The 19,370-nt window shown below is 40.2% G+C and overlaps 1 long non-coding RNA gene across 2 annotated transcripts in view; it reads right to left on the bottom strand.

Moving 5' to 3' along the window:
* Positions 1-893: 893 nt before the first annotated feature.
* Gm41210 overlaps positions 894-19,370 on the bottom strand; it is a 31,465-nt gene continuing 12,988 nt past the window's right edge. For both annotated transcript variants that reach the window (XR_874820.3, XR_001781399.2), the window contains exon 3: positions 894-934. This is a non-coding gene — a long non-coding RNA (predicted gene, 41210). The remainder of the gene's footprint in view (positions 935-19,370) is intronic.

Here is a 19,370-nt window from a genome sequence, read left to right on the forward strand (position 1 = left end):
TCGGGTATACTAAGTTTCTGGGCTAATATCCACTTATCAGTGAGGACATATCATTTGAGTTCTTTTGTGATTCTGTTACCGCACTCAGGAGGATGCCCTCCAGGTCCATCCATTTGCCTAGGAATTTCATAAATTCATTCTTTTTAATAGCTGAGTAGTACTCCATTGTGTAAATGTACCACATTTTCTGTATCCATTCCTCTGTTGAGGGGCATCTGGGTTCTTTCCAGCTTCTGGCTATTATAAATAAGGCTGCTATGAATATAGTGGAGCATGTGTCCTTCTTGCCGGTTAGGACATCTTCTGGATATATGCCCAGGAGAGGTGTTGCGGGATCCTCCGATAGTACTATGTCCAATTTTCTGAGGAACCGCCAGACTGATTTCCAGAGGGGTTGTACAAGCTTGCAATCCCACCAACAAGGGAGGAGTGTTCCTCTTTCTCCACATCCTCGCCAGCATCTGCTGTCACCTGAATTTTTTATCTTAGCCATTCTGACTGGTGTGAGGTGGAATCTCAGGATTGTTTTGATTTGCATTTCCCTGATGATTAAGGATGTTGAACATTTTTTCAGGTGCTTCTCTGCCATTCGGTATTCCTCAGGTGAGAATTCTTTGTTCAGTTCTGAGCCCCATTTTTAATTGGGCTATTTGATTTTATGGAGTCCACCTTCTTGAGTTCTTTAAATATATTGGATATTAGTCCGCTATCCGATTTGGAATAGGTAAAGATCCTTTCCCAATCTGTTGGTGGTCCTTTTGTCTTATTGACGGTGCCTTTTGCCTTGCAGAAGCTTTGCAATTTTATGAGGTCCCATTTATCGATTCTCGATCTTACAGCACAAGCCATTGCTGTTCTATTCAGGAATTTTTCCCCTGTATCCATATCTTCGAGGCTTTTCCCTACTTTCTCCTCTACAGCCAGTGTGTGGATACTGTAAAGAGATAATATAAGCATAAACACATGAATACAAAAAAATCAATAAGACAATGGAGTAGAGGACATAAAGAATAAAGCCAAGAGGTGGTTGCAGCACACACCTTTTGGGAGGCAAAGGCAGATGAATCTCTGTGTTTGAGGCCAGCCTGATCTACAAGGAAAGTTCCAGGACAGCTGGGACTACACATAGAAACCCTGTCTCAAAGAACAAAACAGAAACAAAAACAGAGACAGAGACAGACAGACAGACAGACAGACAGACAGAGAGGGAGAGGGAGAGGGGGAGAGAGAGAGAGAATGCTGATAAAACATGCACAGAGGTTCTGGGAGCTGTAAAGTGGTAACAAGGGACTCAATGTTACTGACACACACTTGAAGACTTAGAAAGAAGGAAAAGAGTAAATCTGAAAAAAAATTAATCTAAGATACAATGGTTAAAATTTCCCAAATTTGGCAGAACGGTAACTTTCATAATTCAAGAGATGAGTCCCAGAGCAGGCAAACCCCAAAGTACCCACACTGCGATGATGATTAAACAATGCTGAAAACCAAGACAAGCTTTCTGCAAGAGCAACCTGAGCTTTTTAAACTGCTGGACCATCACTCCAGCCTCCTCATGCTTTCAGTAGTACGAAATCTGCTTTATTAAGTGGCGGAAGGAAAAGTTACATAGTCATATCAACTGTTTCAAAAAAAAATTTGACAAACTTCAACATCTATTCATGATCACCGAAAATGTCTCGAAACCTAGGGGTAGGAGGCGACTTGTATACGTTGATAAAAAAAAAAATCACCTACATCTAACATTACACCTAATTGTGGCAGAGAGAAGGCAAAAGTATCTCCTCTCCCACTCTCACGCCAAGCAGTGCTAGAAGTTGTAGCCACTTCAGTCAACCAAGACAACAGAACTGAAGAGACAAGAGCATCTCTGTTTGCAGAGTGTGTGATGAAAACTCCCAATGGATTTCCATAAAGCACAGCAGGGAGGAGGAAGAGAAGCTAGCAAGCTTCCATGATAGAGGTAAAGATCCCACCCCGAGGGTATCCTATCAGTGAGCAGTGAAATCCAAATGGGAGCACCCGGAAGGAGTCCATGTAAAATGGTTCACTTCCTGTTTGCAAAGACAGAAAAGCCAAGAGAGAAACTGTAGTGTTCCTTAAGAATAGTGCCAGAGCACTGGGGATCTATAGTCAAGGAATGGAAACCTCACCTTATGCAAACACTGCCCAAAATCCACAACAGGAAGACAGAAAACTGTGGAACCTCCTAAAAAGTAGTGAGAAAGCTTTGATGTCTAGGTAGAGCTACGAAAACGCTTAACCATAGTGCCAAACTCACGATTTATACATTTTTGAGTGGTGAGTCCCATCAAAATTACAAATTTTTGTTCTTTAAATGAACCCTATGTAAAATATAAAAAGAAACACTACAATGTGGGGGAAATATTTGTAATCCGAAGACAAACCACCATCTAGAATATAAGTAAGCAATAATCAAAACCCAGTACTTTTGATAAAATCAATTTTTAAAATGGACAAAATACATAAAGACAATTCAGTTAACATAATATAGGGCAGTGGGTAGACATAGAAGAGGTGGCCAGTAGCACTATTAGGGAATTAGAAATTAGTAACATGAAGAGATGCCACTGCAATCCTGTCTACTAAAATGAAAAGCAGAAACAGCAACCAAATGCTGTAGCAATGCAGAGAAGCCACATCTCTTAGCTGATGCTAGCGTGACTGAAAATTATACAGCTGCTATTCAGAGAGCTGGAGGCTTCACTCAGCCATTTTGTCCCTGGGCATTAATCCCAGAGAAGTAAAAATTAACATTCATGCAAATGTCCTTGTATTGATATTTATGGATCTCTTATTTGTGTCATCAAAATAGTAGAAGCAAGCTATATTGCTTCACTAAAAATAATAAATAAATAATAAATCAATCCTGTAGCACAGTTATGCTACTGAATATACTCGAGTTTAAAAAAAAAAACATGTTGATCTATACAAGAAAAATGGAACATGTCAAAGCTCCAGAGAATCACGCTGAGTGACAAAGTCATTTCCTGCCATTGTGTAGCTACTGTCCCTGCTGCAACTAAGCACCTCCGCCCATGCTTATACAATCTAGCATGACTCAGGGGTCAAAAAGCCATCTCGTCAAGAGTGGGTGTATTTGGTAAGAAGAAAGGGTCCCGAAGAGGAAGACCCGAGAAGCATGGGTAAGAGATAATACTGGGGTGAGGAGAAGGAGACATCGATGTAACAGCAATGTGTCGTGTTCATGTATTAAACTGTCACAAAGAAAAAAAAATAACCTAAATTTGCTCTAATTATAAATATATATCTTTTTAAAGATATATAGGACATATCACAGGCCAATTTCATTTCTGTTTTAGTTCCCTCAAAACACTAAGGCTCATATAACAGGAGTAGAAAGGGTGCAAAAAACATTCGTATTAATAATTACTGATCATAATACATCTCAGATTTAATGAATACTTCTTTTCTTGCATTAGGTCAACCCATTTTCAGTGTAAAGGAAATCTATGGAATATTGTTTTGGTAGTTGAATCATCCATTTTAGACCTCTGTAACTTTCCTTATATTAGTTTTTGTTCAATACTTAGGAAGACAAAGAGTATTGCATATTAAGAGGACATTGTTTTTCAAGGGATGCCATGAGTTGCAATAGAGTTCTACACCTGGACTATGTAAACCAGCCTGAAACCTGTTTCCTTGGCTTGAGCAGGGGCTCAAGTATATCCTTGTATTCTCAAATACAAAAGATAATGATAATATCTTCTTATAAAACAAAAAATCATTTTATTTAAAAGAAATGCCCTCAAATGTAACTTAAAATGTAGCATCAGTCACTTTACCTTATTTTAATTTCTGCTGATTTCCCATGGACTCCTGCTCATTAAGAGTCGAGGTTTTGTATAGTCTATGAGCTGACTACAGGTATGGCTCCCTCTCTACTCTGTGGGTCTGTGTCTATGGCTGCTTTGTAGATGGGTCCTTGGGGAAAGAGCAGGAGTGCCTGGGTGCTGTGGCATGGACAGGGTAAGGACAAGAGTGACAGCCCCTCATAGACAAGAGCTGAGTGCCAAGACAGTTGTTGCTGGCTATAGCGACTGGATATTAAGAGATGGACTGGGATGTCTGCACAAGTCCGGCCTCATCAGTACTGAGTCTAAGAAAGGTAGCTCCTAGTTCTCAACGTGATGCCAAAGATATTCTGAGAATTCTTTTCCTTTCAGGCAAGTGTCAGGAATTGAGTCTATAGGCAACGGATGAATCACACTGAAAATCCACCAGGTTTAAAAATTAGGGACATGGTGTTCTGTGCCATCAGAATAAAGGTGTCTTCTGAATGGTAGCAACTCAACAGCATTACATTACGAACTATAAACAAGGCAGAGAGCTTGATCGTTCCTTGACAGAAAAAGATGACTAGATCCCAGAAATGTTGTCTTCTGGCAGCTTGGCATATTTAACTGGGTGAAATAAAAGATCCTTATCCCTGCATTTTCTATGAACAAGACAAGCTTTCATCTTGCTTCTCCTCATGTGGAAAGAAGATTGGAGTGGAAGGGACATTTTGACAAACCTGTATGCTACCGGAATGCCATACTTCCTTCAAGGCTGCTTTTGTCCTAGAAGCAGATCCTTAACCACCATCATAATCAAAACCATCATTGCTCCATTTATTGATGGCCATCACCTGTCAGATACGAAACCTGGCACTTTTTGGATCGTTGAAACAACCTGCAAGGTACTGCTATCCCATTTCATATAAGAGTAAACTGAGGCTTAGAATAGTTTGCCCAGGCTAATCTTTCAAAGTAAACTGAAAAACTTCTCATTAAAAAATATCCAAACAAATGCCTGACTTGTGCCTGGAAAATGGATAAGATGGTGTTAAGGCCTAAGAAGCCAGCATTGGAGGACACACGAGCTTAACTCCTAAGTTTTTGTGTTTTATGGTTGGTTGGTTGGTTGGTTGGTTGGTTGGTTGGTTGGTTGGTTGGTTAGTGGTTTTGTTTTGTTTTTTTTGAGACTGGGTTTCTCTGTGTAACTCTGGATATCCTGAACTTGCTTTGTAGACCAGGCTGGTCTTGAACTCACAGAGATCTGCCTGCTTCTGCCTCCCAAGTGCTGAGATTAAAGATGAGTGCCAACATGCCTGGCAGGTCAGCTTTTCTTATACATGATGAGATACATGAAAAATCAAGACAGTAACTTAAAGGGAGAGGTCTTTCTGGGCTCCAATGTTTCAGCCCCCAAGCCCTGACCTCCAACAGGTTTCTTAGCTTAAGACCCAAGGTAAGGCAGAAACATCATGGGGACCGTTCACTTAGCTATGACTAGGAAACAGCAAAAGCACAGGGAGAAGATAAACCCATCAAAAAAGCATACCCTTCATGACCTGATGACTACTAATATGTCCTCCCTCCTGATAGCCCTGTGGCATCAGCGGGTGTCAGTAGTGTGAAGTCAGATCCAGTAGTCTCTCAATAGTGAAATAGTGAGTTCCATGAGCTGGGGAACCAAGCTTTCCAAACAGGAGCCTTTGGGGACATTTTATTCCCAAATCCTGAGGTTTCTGGACTGTTTGACTCCCATTTTCTGAGAGGATGGGTTACATTTATGATGGACATCGAATCCTTTGATCTGATTAGATGACTGCTGTAAAAAGAAACAAACAAACAAACAAACAAACAAACACAAAAAACATGGAGTTCCCTGAGTGCTGCACACATAGAAAGGATGAAGCAGACACTAAAATAGGAAATACAGAAACTATCTAAAAATAATGTGTTTGTCATAACTCTAAATGGGATGTCTCCAGCAAATCCCTCCCCTTGGAGCTCCGAGAGCCCCCTGGAAGAGGAGATAAAAAAGAGTAGAAGAACCGGAGGGGATGGAGAAGAAAGCCCTCTGAATCAAGTGAGCAGAGCTCGTATGAACTCCCAGAGATTGGAGCATCAGGCTGAGGGTGTACACAGGTCTACACTGGGTCCTCTGACACGTATTGTAGCTTTCAGCTTAGGATTTTTATGGGGCCCCTGAGTGTGTGAACACGTGACTCTACTCTGACTCTAGTGCCTTCTCTTGGAGCTGTTTTCCTTCTGTGAGATCACCTTGTCCAACTTTAATGTTAAATTTTTTGTGGTTGCTTTAGCTTACTCTATTCTATTTTGTTTTAAAAAACAAAATAAATTTTAAAAAGAGATAACGTGTTTATGTAATTAATCATAAAGCGTCATTGAGTAACATATATACATCTTTATAAGCTCATCTGAATAAAAATTGCAGAAAAGATATTTAAACACTGTTACATTGTTCTGTCATAAAATATCAGCGATTGTTGACTTCCATTGGATGCATGCATGTATATGCATGTGTCTGTGTGTATGTGTTTCTCTATGTGTCTGTATGTGACATAATTAAAACCTAAAGCAAATCTAAAACATCTGTAACAACACACATAGTGGTTATTGATCAATTAAAAATTTTTATACCAAGACATAATAAAATGTAAAGGTGCATAGCCAAATAATAGATGTCATAATAGGAAAAAATGACTAGAAGTAAGCACTGAGATCTGCTACAAGCACTGGACCATGATGCAATCTTTGGTTCATCTTTTTACTTTCCAAAAGGCTTGTGTGTCACAGACTGCACCTTTGTCATGCAGAGCTGTCACCAGCACTGTGTGGTGTGAATGTGAAGTAAGTGGCTCTACTAGCATCCATGCATCTCCCTTGCTTGACTCTGAAACAAGATAGAAATGTGTTCATACAGAGCCAGTGCTCTATCCTTAATGCCATGATGGCACAGAAGACTGTATCATCCAATAGGAAAACACTACAATGAAATGTCATAGCATTTTCAGAATTAGGAAAGCGCTCAGAGTTTTTAGACATTTCCAATTTTGCATGCTTTTCTGGGGTGGACAAGCAATGGTGGCCGGCAAATGAGTTACCAGACTGACAAGCATCTCCTGCCACCAATCCATAATGCACAATGTGACATCTCGAAGAAGCCTGACTATGCTGCCTTGGTTAACAATGTGGAGCTACACCCTTGCCTCAGTTGGGTGTCACTTACCTATGTGTCACTAGAGTGAGTGATGATCAAGTTCCAGCAGCCAGATTCAAGTGTGGCAGGAAAAAAAGAACTCCTATCAAGTATTTCTGGTTTCAAGGTGAACAGGACTCAGCAAGAACTAGTCTCCATTCACAAGCATCCTATTATTAGATGCCGCAGGAGGAACTGCAACAGTCACATCCATACCACAGCGACCAAGAGTTTACTAGGCCGAAGCTTCCACCATTGCTCCGCATTTCCCCTCCAGGCTCCAGAAGAAACAAGATTCACAGAAGATCTCGAGGGAAATGAAGGTTGAAATCTGAGACAGATCTTTATGCCTGAGTCAAAAGATCATGGACAGCAGGAAAAAATATCACCAGTGCATCCCTGAAAAACGAAACACACTGATTCTTGTGGCATGCTCTCAGCACTGGCTATGGACTGTGTGATCGCTTCTCTGGTCAAAAACTATGCCGCCTTTGCTGGCTTGTTTTAAGTTTTAGAATACTACAGTTGGTGTACAATGGCTATAATTTCTTACTATAGAGAAAAATATATCTGGTAATAAAATAAAAACAACAAGCAGAGTAGATGAGAAAAGAGTATGTGGATAAATAAAATTGTTTTATACACTGCAATCTTTCTTTATAGTCTTTGGTTTCTGGGGTCAATAGCAACTGATTCTAGAAGCCATGGGTTATGATCACCCTCAGAATGGGTAATAACAAAATTTGGAGACAGTTATACAATCATGAAAGATGACTATATTACAGGCGAGTCTTCTAAACATAAAAATAAGCCACAGCAAGGATCTTACAGATTTCTGCTAAGTCTCTAAAATTTCAGATTTCCTGGCATTCTCCAAAAAGAAATCACTTGCCAAAATGGTGTCTGTCTGGATCTAAGAAACAACAGAGGAGATCTGCTTATATGTTAACCCCACATGCTACTTCCTGGGCGGAAAAACCAGAAGCAGAGGGTTTCTGATTTACTCTACAATGACCTTGATAGAAAGGAATTCAAAGGATTACAAGATGATAGACAATTGTTCTAATCAGGGCTCAGTAATTTTTTTTCTGTTAAAAAAAAAAGTTCAATAGCACAGGATTGCTGTCACAACACTATGACACTTTTTCTGTGGAATCAGGAACACACATCCACTCACCCCAGATAAGGAATCAGTGGAACCAAAGGAGAATACTACCAAAGACTGACTTGGCTACTTGTGGGAATATGAGTAAGGCATTACTTATAAGAATGGAAATGACTCAAAAGTTTTATATGAAAGCCCACCCCAGCATGAAAGTGGGAAATCTGGAGCACGCTACACAGCCTGCAGGTGTTCAATAGTTTGGAGAATGTCCTTTCCAGGCTATTGAGTTGGTCTCTGTTTTCTCCAGATAGATGTGCTGGTGTGACAACGTACCTCAGAGCCCTTCTTGCTTCTATATGCTTGGGGAGGAAGGATGTCAAGTATACGTGGTCAGTGTCAGGGACTTCCTGAAGTTTAACAAGTTTCCCTGTGTTTTAATGAGCTTCCCTCCAAGTTTGGGGGTGGGGGTATCTTGGAGGAAATTTCCACACAATTTGTGATGACTTGATTATGCCACTGTGGCATGAAACAAATCATGGGTAATATGTGGGTATGTATGACTGGGCTCTAATAAAATATCACATAGAAAACAGACAAGTAGTAGTCTGGAGGCCATCGTGTGCAGCCCCCTGCTGTAGAGAATACACATTGATCCTAGTCAGAGGAAGATGTCTGCTCTCATGGGGATATTGAAAGCTGCACACCCACTCTTAAGTGTCTGATCTCAGTACTTAAGACAAATGAAAGGAAGCCTTGATACAAAGTGTAACTCTTAGAAGAACAACTAGTCTACAAGACTAATTTAAGCATGATTCATCCCAACATAATAACACTTCTAATGTAAAACACGTAAACAGGATCATTATGCTTCTGCCTTCTTTCAGTGGTGTCATTAAAAAACACAGGCTGTGAGTTAGAAAGAAAGGCAGTCTTCATTTTCACCCTTCCTATACAGGATCTGCCTGTATAGAGTTCCAAGATCTGAGGAGGTCAGAGAGACATGGCCGAGAACATCCTTGTCACTGCTGATCGAAGATGAAGCTGTCAGAATCTATCTCTCCCCAAGGTCACAGACTGAGGAAAGGAAGGCTGACATCCCCTTTTGGAGGAGGACTGAGGAAGGCATGAGCTTTCTTATCCCATTTGAAAGAGAAAAGGCTCTGAAAGGTTATCAATAAGTTGTGGTGAGTGACTATAGGGCAGCAACTGTGTTTGCATCGATCACAGCCTTCCAGCATCAGTGTCTGCTGGCTAGGGAGACTGAAGCCACAGACACAGGTTGGGAGTGGGATAGAGAGATAGCAAGAGCAAATGAAGGGAAAGAAGGAAGAGAGGAAGGAAAAGGAGGAGGAGGACAGAGAGAAGAGGAAGAGATGAGAAAGAAGAGGAGAAAGAGAAAAGGAAGAGGAGGGAAGGAAGAATAGAAAGGAAAGAGGGATGGAGAAAAAGATAGAGGGGTAAGAGGGAAAGGGGAAGAAGGGGAGAGAAAAGGAGGGAGAGAAGGAGAGAAATGAGAGAGGAGGGAGGTGAAAGGGAGGCATAGGGTGAGGCAGTGAGATGGGAAGATGCAGGAGTGATAAGGGGAGAGTTGTATAGAGAGATGGGAGGGCAGAAATGGGGAGAGATGAGGAAGAGACAAGGAAGGGGAGGGACAGAGATAGGGAAGGAAGGGAAAGAAAGGAAGAAAGAATGACTCTGGACAAATAAGAAGCTTGTCTAAACCAGACATGCATCCACTGGATAGGACCACGTTCTGTTCTTATGGAGAAAATCTGTAAGTAATAGGAAGAAAACACAATAAAGACAAAAAGAAAGGTTCAATACCAAGAAAAAGTGTATCCTCTCAAAAACAATTCCATGGAGATTGGAATTTTGATCAAACATTATGATGAGACCATCAAGACCTTCATGAAGCAATCTCTCATGTAAACAAAGGCTGCAGGCTTGGATCTAAATCTAGGATTAAAGGGGGACCTCAGAGGGAAACTGAGACTCAACCATCATACTCCCAGAATAAGGGACAGCCATGGAAGCAACTGTGAAGGGAGACGGGACCAGTCACTCCATGTCAGGAGGCAAGGGGCTTTTCTCAGGTGTGAAGGGTACCAGGAACAAGTTGGCATTTAACTCATCACGAGATAGTAATCAGTCAGCATCCAGAACAGCCTCTGCCTATCTGTCTATCTCAGGTTCAACACCTGAGAGTCCTGGGTTCCGGTAGACAAATTATTCAATGCGGAGTGGGTCTTAAAGTACTGGATGAGCCCATGATTACAGGTTCCAGGGCTATGCTTATGTTTTCCCCATTCCCGTGCCTTGGGAGGCACCCCTACTAAGATGTTAGCCACATCAGTGTGTATACAAACTGAAGAGTCCTGAGAATATGGAGAATCTGATAAGCCTACAGACTGCAAAGCTAAGTGTGACCAGCAGGGGCCCCTGGTGTGCAAAGGGAAGCCACTAAAGTGAAAACAGTTGACAGACAATCTGGGTCTCGGTTGGGTGACCCTTTAATCAAACTGCTTTGACCTTGCAGAGTAAGAGTCAGTAATCAGTTATTTCTTCAAAACCAGAAGTGTGCATACCTTGATGCCCTGAGGATCATATGAACGGATATGTATAAGCAGAGCAGAGCCGTGGTGGCACGTAGTCAGTACTTGTTCCCAGTTAGTACTTGGGAACTTCTCTCCTTTTTCATAGCTAACTTGGTATTGAGTGTGAGGATAGTGTGTAATTCAAAACTAGAGATTTACAGTTGTGAATAGTTTCTTGATACTCATCACACAAATATTTATGGAGCACCTGTAAATAGAATAAGTTTGATGTGTAACACTAAAACAACTAAATTTTCTCTCTGCAAGGATTTAGTATTAAATAAAGAGCTATATTGTTAGTAGTTAATGATGTAATACATACCGTTCATACATATAATATCATACATATCATTCATAAATAAAGCTCATAGGAATCTTATTTAATTTTTTTTAAAAATCTGCCAATCCTAAACCATCTCTTCTTTGAGTCTACTGGGATTATAAATGCATTTAAGTAACTGTATGTGTTTATAAATGAAATTGTAAATAAAACCTTTAAAAAATATTTTAAAAATTAAAAAGACTAGTCTAGTCTTAGTCTCCAGGTTGGCCTGGGTGTTCCTGCCTGCCACACAGCCGGTTCACAGACTCCAGTTTGGGACGATACAGAAAGAAGGTGCCGCAGCACTTCCTTCCGTCTTCCCTTGCTTCTTTTTCCTAGCCCCTCCCTTTTAAAACTCTGTCTGATAGAAGTTGTTTGTAACGCCATGATACGTTGTGTATTTTTTCCTTCCCTTGCATTTTGGTTGACACATTTTTTTCCTGATAGAGCAGTACCATTGGATCTCAGGTGCCGCTCCCTCTTCTTATCCTCCAGGCTCCTAGTTTTCTTGCCTTATTTACCACCCTGCTGCTTTTTGCTTTCTCTGCTTTCCTTGCCACCTCCTCCGTCTTACTCATGGCTACTGCTGCCCAGACCTAATCACTTTTTAGCCTCCTAACTCTCATCCTCAGTTCTTCTACTTCCTGCTCTGCGGCCATCGGCAGGGCGGTACTTCGCTTCGATCTTTAAGCATATTTCTGCATCGTTTTGAGTGAGTTGTGTCATTCCTTCAGCATGTTCTTTCTCCTCTCTGAGGAGACTGGGGATTGAGATGCTGCGAGTAGGCTGCTCACTAGTCTACTCCTGAGTACGTAGTTAGTTGGAGGACTGACTCAGTTACCATCCCCCAGGGATACTCACACATCTGTGTTTATTGCCTCACTATTCCCAAATAGCCAGGAAATGGAACCAGCTTAGCTGACTATCAACAAATAAATGTCTGAAGAAGGTATAGAACATCTAGGCATGCAAAATAAAATTTTATACAGCCCCAAAATAAAACTAAAATAGTAATAGTTGCAAGAAAACATATAATTGGAAATCAGTATGTTAAATGAAATTGGCTGGATTCAAAGATAAATATTGTATAGCTATCTCTTGCCCGAATATAAAGTGAAGCATGTATGTATATATGTTTATGTGATGTAGAGATTCATGAACACATAAAGGGGACTGTGAGAATGGAGAAAGTGGTAAGGAGAAAGGGCAGTGTAGTTCTTTTGCTATAAAAGCAGATGGGCAAAAGGCCAGGGGAAGGGAACCTGGGGGAAGGAGAAGGAGAGGGAGAAATGAGGATACATATGAGTACACATGCTACTATGGGGCCCATTACTCTGTATGGTCACCTAAAACCTTGATAGGAAAAAAAGGAAAAAGAGGCTTTAACTAAGATGAACCCCCAATAAACCAAATGTAGTGCCTAAGCTAGCAGATAAATCAATCCCTATAGAAAAATGCAGAAGAGAGAGATAAAGAAAGAAAGGTGACACTTCCAAGTTACCAGAACCATAAGGGCAAGGGCTATCCTTGACTCTCTTGCCTACTCTTGGAACCCTTTTCCTCATACTGGGTCGCCTTATCCAGGGTTAGTTTTCTTTGATATGCCATGTGTATTTGATACCATTGGTGAGTCTACCCTTTTCTGAAGGAAAATGATGAAGGGAGGGGCTGGGTGGGGATGAGAGAGATAAAGCTGCAGTCAGGATATAATATATGAGAAAAGGAGAAGAGGAGGAGGAGGAAGAGGAAGAGGAGGAGGAAGAAGAGGAGGAGAAGGAAGACAATGACCAGAACTCCCAGCATTTAGGAGTCAAAGGCAGGCAGGCAGTTCAAGGCCAGCCTGGTCTACAGGGCAAGTTTAAGGACCACCAGAGCTACACAAGAAACCATGTCTTAAAAAACAGAAAGACAGAGAGACAGAGACAGAAGAAAAGAAAAAAATCAGGACTCTTTAACTGCCAAATCTAAAACTTCTTGTTGAAATATTCAACAGAGAATTCAAAGAGTATTGTTAAAATAATAATAATTTCAACAAGGAAATATGCAGAAGGATAAGGTAAGGAGCTCAATGCTCTTTGTAAATACGAAAGTCAGAAACAGAAAGAAATGTCAGCCACACTGACAGGAAGTTTAGTAAGAATATTGAGATCCTGAGAAAACAGATGTTGGAAATAAAAAACTAATAAAGTGCAAAGTCAGAGTGAAAAGCACCCCCAATAGACTAGAGCTAACAGGACAGAGAATGCCAGAGACAGAAGACAAAGTTGAAGAACTGCTACAGTAGCATATTAATAAGGAAAAATAGGCAGCCAAGCACAACCGCCTAAGAGTCCAAAGGACAGAAGGAGATGGGGGGAGCCACGATAAAAAACAAATGACATGGAAATCAAGTCAATGAAATCAGAACAAGACTTTCCCCAGACTGGTGGAAAGAAAGGGTTACCCAACACAAGAGGCAGTCAGAACTCCAACTTAGAGCCTCAATCTCAGTTAGAACATGGCTAGAGAAAGATCTCTCCATGGCATGTTATTGTCAATGTACCAAAATCAAAACAAAACAAAAGCTGCAGTAAAAACTATAATATTAAGACACTGACATCCAACCACACTGCTCCATACACCTGCAGTCCCAGCACTCAGTGGTTGGAGGAGGAAGGCTTAGAAGTTCAAGGCCAGTCTTGGCTAGACGATGAGCTCATGCCCAATATGAAATACATGAGACCATATCTCAATTAGACATAAATCAACTTACTAAAGTGTCAAACTTCCCAACAGATACCCTAATATCCAGAAAATTATGAAATGATACATTTCAAGCTGTAAAACAAAACAATTGTCAGCCAAGTTTGCTATATACAGGAAAGTTATTGGTGTGTTTGATTGTTTGTTTGCTTGCTTGTTTGTTTGTTTGCTTTTGATCATCACAGACATTTCAAGACAGGCACAAACTATATCAGCTCATGCCAGATAGGACTATAGACTACTCTTAAAGTCAATACACACATCATAAAGTCTCAATCACAGCAAAGAATAAGAGAAACAGGCAGGCAAAGGAGAACCGAGAAAGAATCAACCATGCCGAGCTCAATAAATCAGCAAGTTGATAATATAGGGGGGGAGGGCAGAAATTGAGCTAAATGGGGAAACAACTAGCAAAATTGCAGGAATTAACAAATTTATGTCAGTGATTCTAAAGGTAAACAGTTTTCATTTCCCACACACAAACTGAAGACCAGATGTCTGTGTCAAAAATCAATGAAATCATTCTCTACAGGAACATATCTCACCGGCAAAGACACACGCCACCAAGAATAACAAGAGTATCAAGCAATTTACCAGGAAATGAAAGCTTAAACACAAACCAACATGGCTACACTCATGTCTTCTGGATACGTGTGTGTGTGTGTGTGTGTGTGTGTGTGTGTGTGTGTGTGCATGTGTGTGTGCTCATGTGAGTATGGTTAAATCACAATTGAAGTGTGCAGATGTCTTCTTTAGTTGCTCTCCCCATTTTTTTTAGATAAGTCTGTTTTTTTATCAGCTACACTCATTAGCCAGGGAACCCAGGAACCATTTGTCTGCACCTCCCTAGTGCTAAGATAACAGGTATGGACCATGACTACCTTTCATATGAGTACGGGGATAGAACTCAAATTCTCAGTGCTTGGACAACAAGAACTTTGCCAACTGAGCTGTATCCCTGGCCCTAGCTGTATGCATATCTGACAAAATAAGCCTGAAGCTGAAAGTAGTAATAGATAAGGTCACCTCATACTATCAAACAGGTCAATCAATCAAGACAATTTAACAATTGTGAATATATATGAATCTATATTATGAATATATGGTGCAACCAATTTTATATTACTAGATATAAAGCACAGATACATTTAGACAAAATAATGGGTATTCAATCCTCCTCCAGCATTAAGTGATTAGTTATCTAAAGATTGACAACAACAAAACATTTTGGGCTGGCAAGATGGGTCTTCAGGTACAAGTACTTGTTATCAAGACAGATGACCATGGGTCTCAGGACCTGTATGATGGAAGAATAGAACCATACATACAAACTGTGTGTGTGTGTGTGTGTGTGTGTGTGTGTGTGTGTGTGTGTGTGTGTGTGGTGTGTTAACTTTGATTTTATAATTAAACTCTTCCATAGACCAAATGGATTTGGCAGACATCTCCTAGCATTCCTCTAATCCACTCTTCCTAGAAGTGCATGGAATTTTCTCTAATGCAAATTGAATTATAGTCATAAATGAAGCTCTAACAAATACGAAAGGATGACAATAATTTCTTCTCCCATATCAAATCAGACTGGAATAAAACTGTACAAATGTGTGAAGTTTGAGCAATACACTCTAGAATAATCAATGTGTTGAAGAATTTTGGCAGGAAGCTCGAAGAATACTTAGTTATGTCAAAGGCAGTTCATGGTTGAAATTCGGAGCTATGAATGCCTATGTTAAAAAGTGAGGTGGGTCTCTAGAGATGCGTCGATAACTAAAAACACACATTGCCCTTCCAGAAGATCTGAGTTCCCTTCCTGGCTCACAACCATCTGTAACTCTAGTCCCAAGGGATCTGATGCCCTCCTCTCCCCTCCGAGGGCAACAGCCATAGATAGATAGATAGATAGATAGATAGATAGATAGATAGATAGATAGATAGATAGATAAGCAAAACATGTAAGTAAAACATACATAGGCATAAAATGAAATAAATCTAAAAGTATTCAAACCATAATGAAAACACTAAATCATATGAAAAGCTACTATTGTAAAAGCTTTCTAAAATGTATACCTACATTTATATAAAATATTTAAAGGATGTTACCATACAACGAGGTAGCAGTGACCATACTAGACAGCAAGGCTAATAATAAATAAGAAGCTCAGTGACAGGAATGGGTCTCCTCTTTTGAAGCTGTTAGCCTGTCAATCCCATAGGACCTTCCAACAATACAGGGTATGACCACTTTCTTACCTTCTAGAACCTAACAGTCATATCCTATTGCTAAAAAGATCACATTCTTGAATCATATAACATGAAGAAACCAAATGGGTATTACCCTACAAGATTCATCCCCCTGGGTATCTTTCATTGTGTTGGAAGGTTCTATGCACCCTACCAGAGGAGAAAAATACGCACCAATCTTATCCAACTTTGAACCCTGAGAGCTACAATGCCAACTGTCCTGATAAGCCATGCTTGTTGCTGCCATAGTGGCACAAATATTATAGGAGTAATCAGCTATTTACTAATTGGATTTATGTCCTCCTCCAGAAGTTGAAGCCCATACCTGGTATAAATACTTGAACCAAGAACCTAGACAGGTGATATGCCCTACAGCAGAACCTATTGCTATTACTCTGCTAGGTGAACATAGTGTTGAGCCAACTTCTAATGATTTATCAGTATACCCATAAATTAGTATATCTGCCAACCCTCATCAGAGAAGTTTCTTTTTACAGTAGATAAGGGCATAGGTCTAGGAGGAGATGGGTGAGGGGTGAATATAATCTGAATAAATTGCTTGAAATTATCCTAGAATTTAAAAAAATAAAAAACATAAAAGTATCTTGGATTAGATTGACTTAGCCGTTCTAAAATGTATGCAAGTGTCCAAAACATTATGTATCGGTCATTAACATGAATAATTTAAAAGTCAGTTGATTAATTAGAAGCTAGGGAAGACTACTCTTTGCAGTGTTACAGCCCTTTGTTCTAATTCTGAGACCACATCTCTATTCATCTCATGTTTTGGCTTTTCATCACATCCATGCTCGAGCTCGTGCAGAATGATAGTGGCCACAAAGAGAGGCAACTCCAGGCAGGAAGAAAGGGAACTGAACTGATCTGACAATGGTGAGGTTTTACAACTCTCAAAAAGAGTTTGGAGATGGACTCGTGATTGCTATGGGAAGTACATGGAAATATACCCATTATAAACTGATAGGAAAACAGAATTTTTATAAACAATGAAATAATCGTATTTTGAATGACTCAGCAGAGATATAATTTCAATGTGATAAACATCATTGATTTTAATTTCAAAATACATTGAGAGAATGCTAATAAACAAAGATGTAACTTAATCCCCCCCCAAAAAAAGAAGCCAAACTCAAGATAAGTAGATGGAAATAAATAATAAAGAGCACAATAAAAATAATGAAAAATTACCAAAAGAATGAAGAATCAGCAAAAGATCAACAAACCTAGGAATGGGAAGAGGTGAAGATAGAGAGAAGCAAGAGGAATAAATAGTTCTAAGGATGTTTTTAAAAGCCATAGGGACATTTTATGTTAACTGAAAATCATATAGAATAAGAACGTGTGTGCATATACACAAATTTTCCCTGAAATTTTTCATATACCACTTGTATATGATAAGGTTCCCCCAAATGCCATAGACTATGTAGCAACCCCCCCCCCCATTGCCAGGCATAGGAAGTCTCCTTTTAAATTGTTGGTCAGCAGAGTACAAGAGGCCCAAAAATAATACAAGTTACTGCTGTTGCAGGTAAGACATCACACACATCAGACTTGGAGGAATCAATCTGCATATGATCTGACTTAGAAGCTTTCTCACTGAGAATAGCTTGCATAGTGAGGAACAGCTCACATAGCATCAGAAGGGCCTGTGTATATCCCAGCAGTCAGGAGTCCTATCCAGCTGTAAAGCCTATGAACCACAACAATGACCAGAGCAACAAGATATTCTAAAGACGAAGTAGTGGCATTCATACGCTGGGGATAACTAATGGCCATTTAGTGAGACTTAATGCCTTCTCACTAGGAAGGAATCCGTATCTGGAACTGTAAGATTAACCAACTACCTATGGCTGGTGAGGCCACGGAGCCCAGAGGAGAGCCCACTACTGCCACTGTCCGAACCAGTACTAACTGCTAACTCCATTCTAACTACTTTTCCTTATATCCACAGGCAAGTGTAGCTCTTGCCTCTCAAGGAAGCTTCTTTATGCAATAGAAAGAACCCATTATCTATGTCACAAGTAGTCAAACTGCAGAGGACTAACCAAAGGGGTCCATGCCTTATCAATGCACATTTACAACACAGCATCTACATCAACTACTTGCAGCAGGGTGGTGCCCTCTAACAAACGATGATGTGAACTGAAAGGTTCAAGGGAAGGGCGAGGATGGGTGCATATTATAAAAATACATTGTGTGAAATTCTCAAAGAATTCATAAAATATATTTAAATCAACAAACCATTGGCCAACGTAACCAAAAGTCAGAGAGGAAACACAAATTAATAAAATTGGAGATGGAGAGAGAGAGAGAAGAGAGAGAGAGAGAGAGAGAGAGAGAGAGAGAGAGAGAGAGAGAGAGAGAGATTTCTACTGGTGCCAATGAAATTTGGGGAATCAATAGAAAATACTCTATGTTCTAAAAACAGATGGAAAGCCTAGCAGAAATAATAAACTCCAAGTGATATGTGACCTACCAAAATTAAATCAAGGGGACAGAAACAACTTAAATAGATACATAAACAAAAATGAATGCCACTGGACCAATCCCCAGGCTAAATGGAGTCACTGCTGAATCCTCCCAGACTTTGTGATGACAATTAAAGCCTAGCACCCTAGTGACCCCATAAATAGAAAGTGAAGGGAACATTACACACACATACACACACACACACACACACACACACACACACACACACACACACACACACGGTGAGGGAGGAGATGGGCAAGGGAGAGAGACACAGTGAGAGACAGAGAGATCCATATGCTAATGAGCCCGATAAACAAAGATATGAAAATTCTCAATAAAATCCTTGCAAACCCAATCCAAAGGCACCTTTAAAGCGATGATCACACAGCCTCTGTGGCTGCCTTGGCTTCATTCCAGGCATGCAAAAACACATAAGCATAAATGAATTAATAAACACAGCACAAACATTCAGATGCAAATAGACTTAAGCATAAATCACATACAGAAAAGATCCTGGACAAAGTTTAAGATCCCTCCATAATAAAGACATAAGGAAAAAAAGAGTAGAAGGCACATGCGTCAGGATAATAAAGAGTATATATGGAAAACCTATATCCACCATTATGCTAAGTGGGAGAAATGGAGAGCATTTCCTCTAAAATCAGAAATGAAAAAAAAATAGATTTTTTTCCTGTGCCCCAGCTGAACCACCCCTAGGTATTTACCTGAAGGACTCTTAGCAAATATAGCACAAGACACTTGCACATCAATTTTTATTGCAGCACTGTTTGCAGTAGCTCAGTTAAGGGACCAACCTAAACCGAGCCATAAAGAGAAGAAAATT

The sequence above is a fragment of the Mus musculus genome, chromosome 14, assembly GCF_000001635.26.
Source record: "Mus musculus strain C57BL/6J chromosome 14, GRCm38.p6 C57BL/6J".
Taxonomy (NCBI): domain Eukaryota; kingdom Metazoa; phylum Chordata; class Mammalia; order Rodentia; family Muridae; genus Mus; species Mus musculus.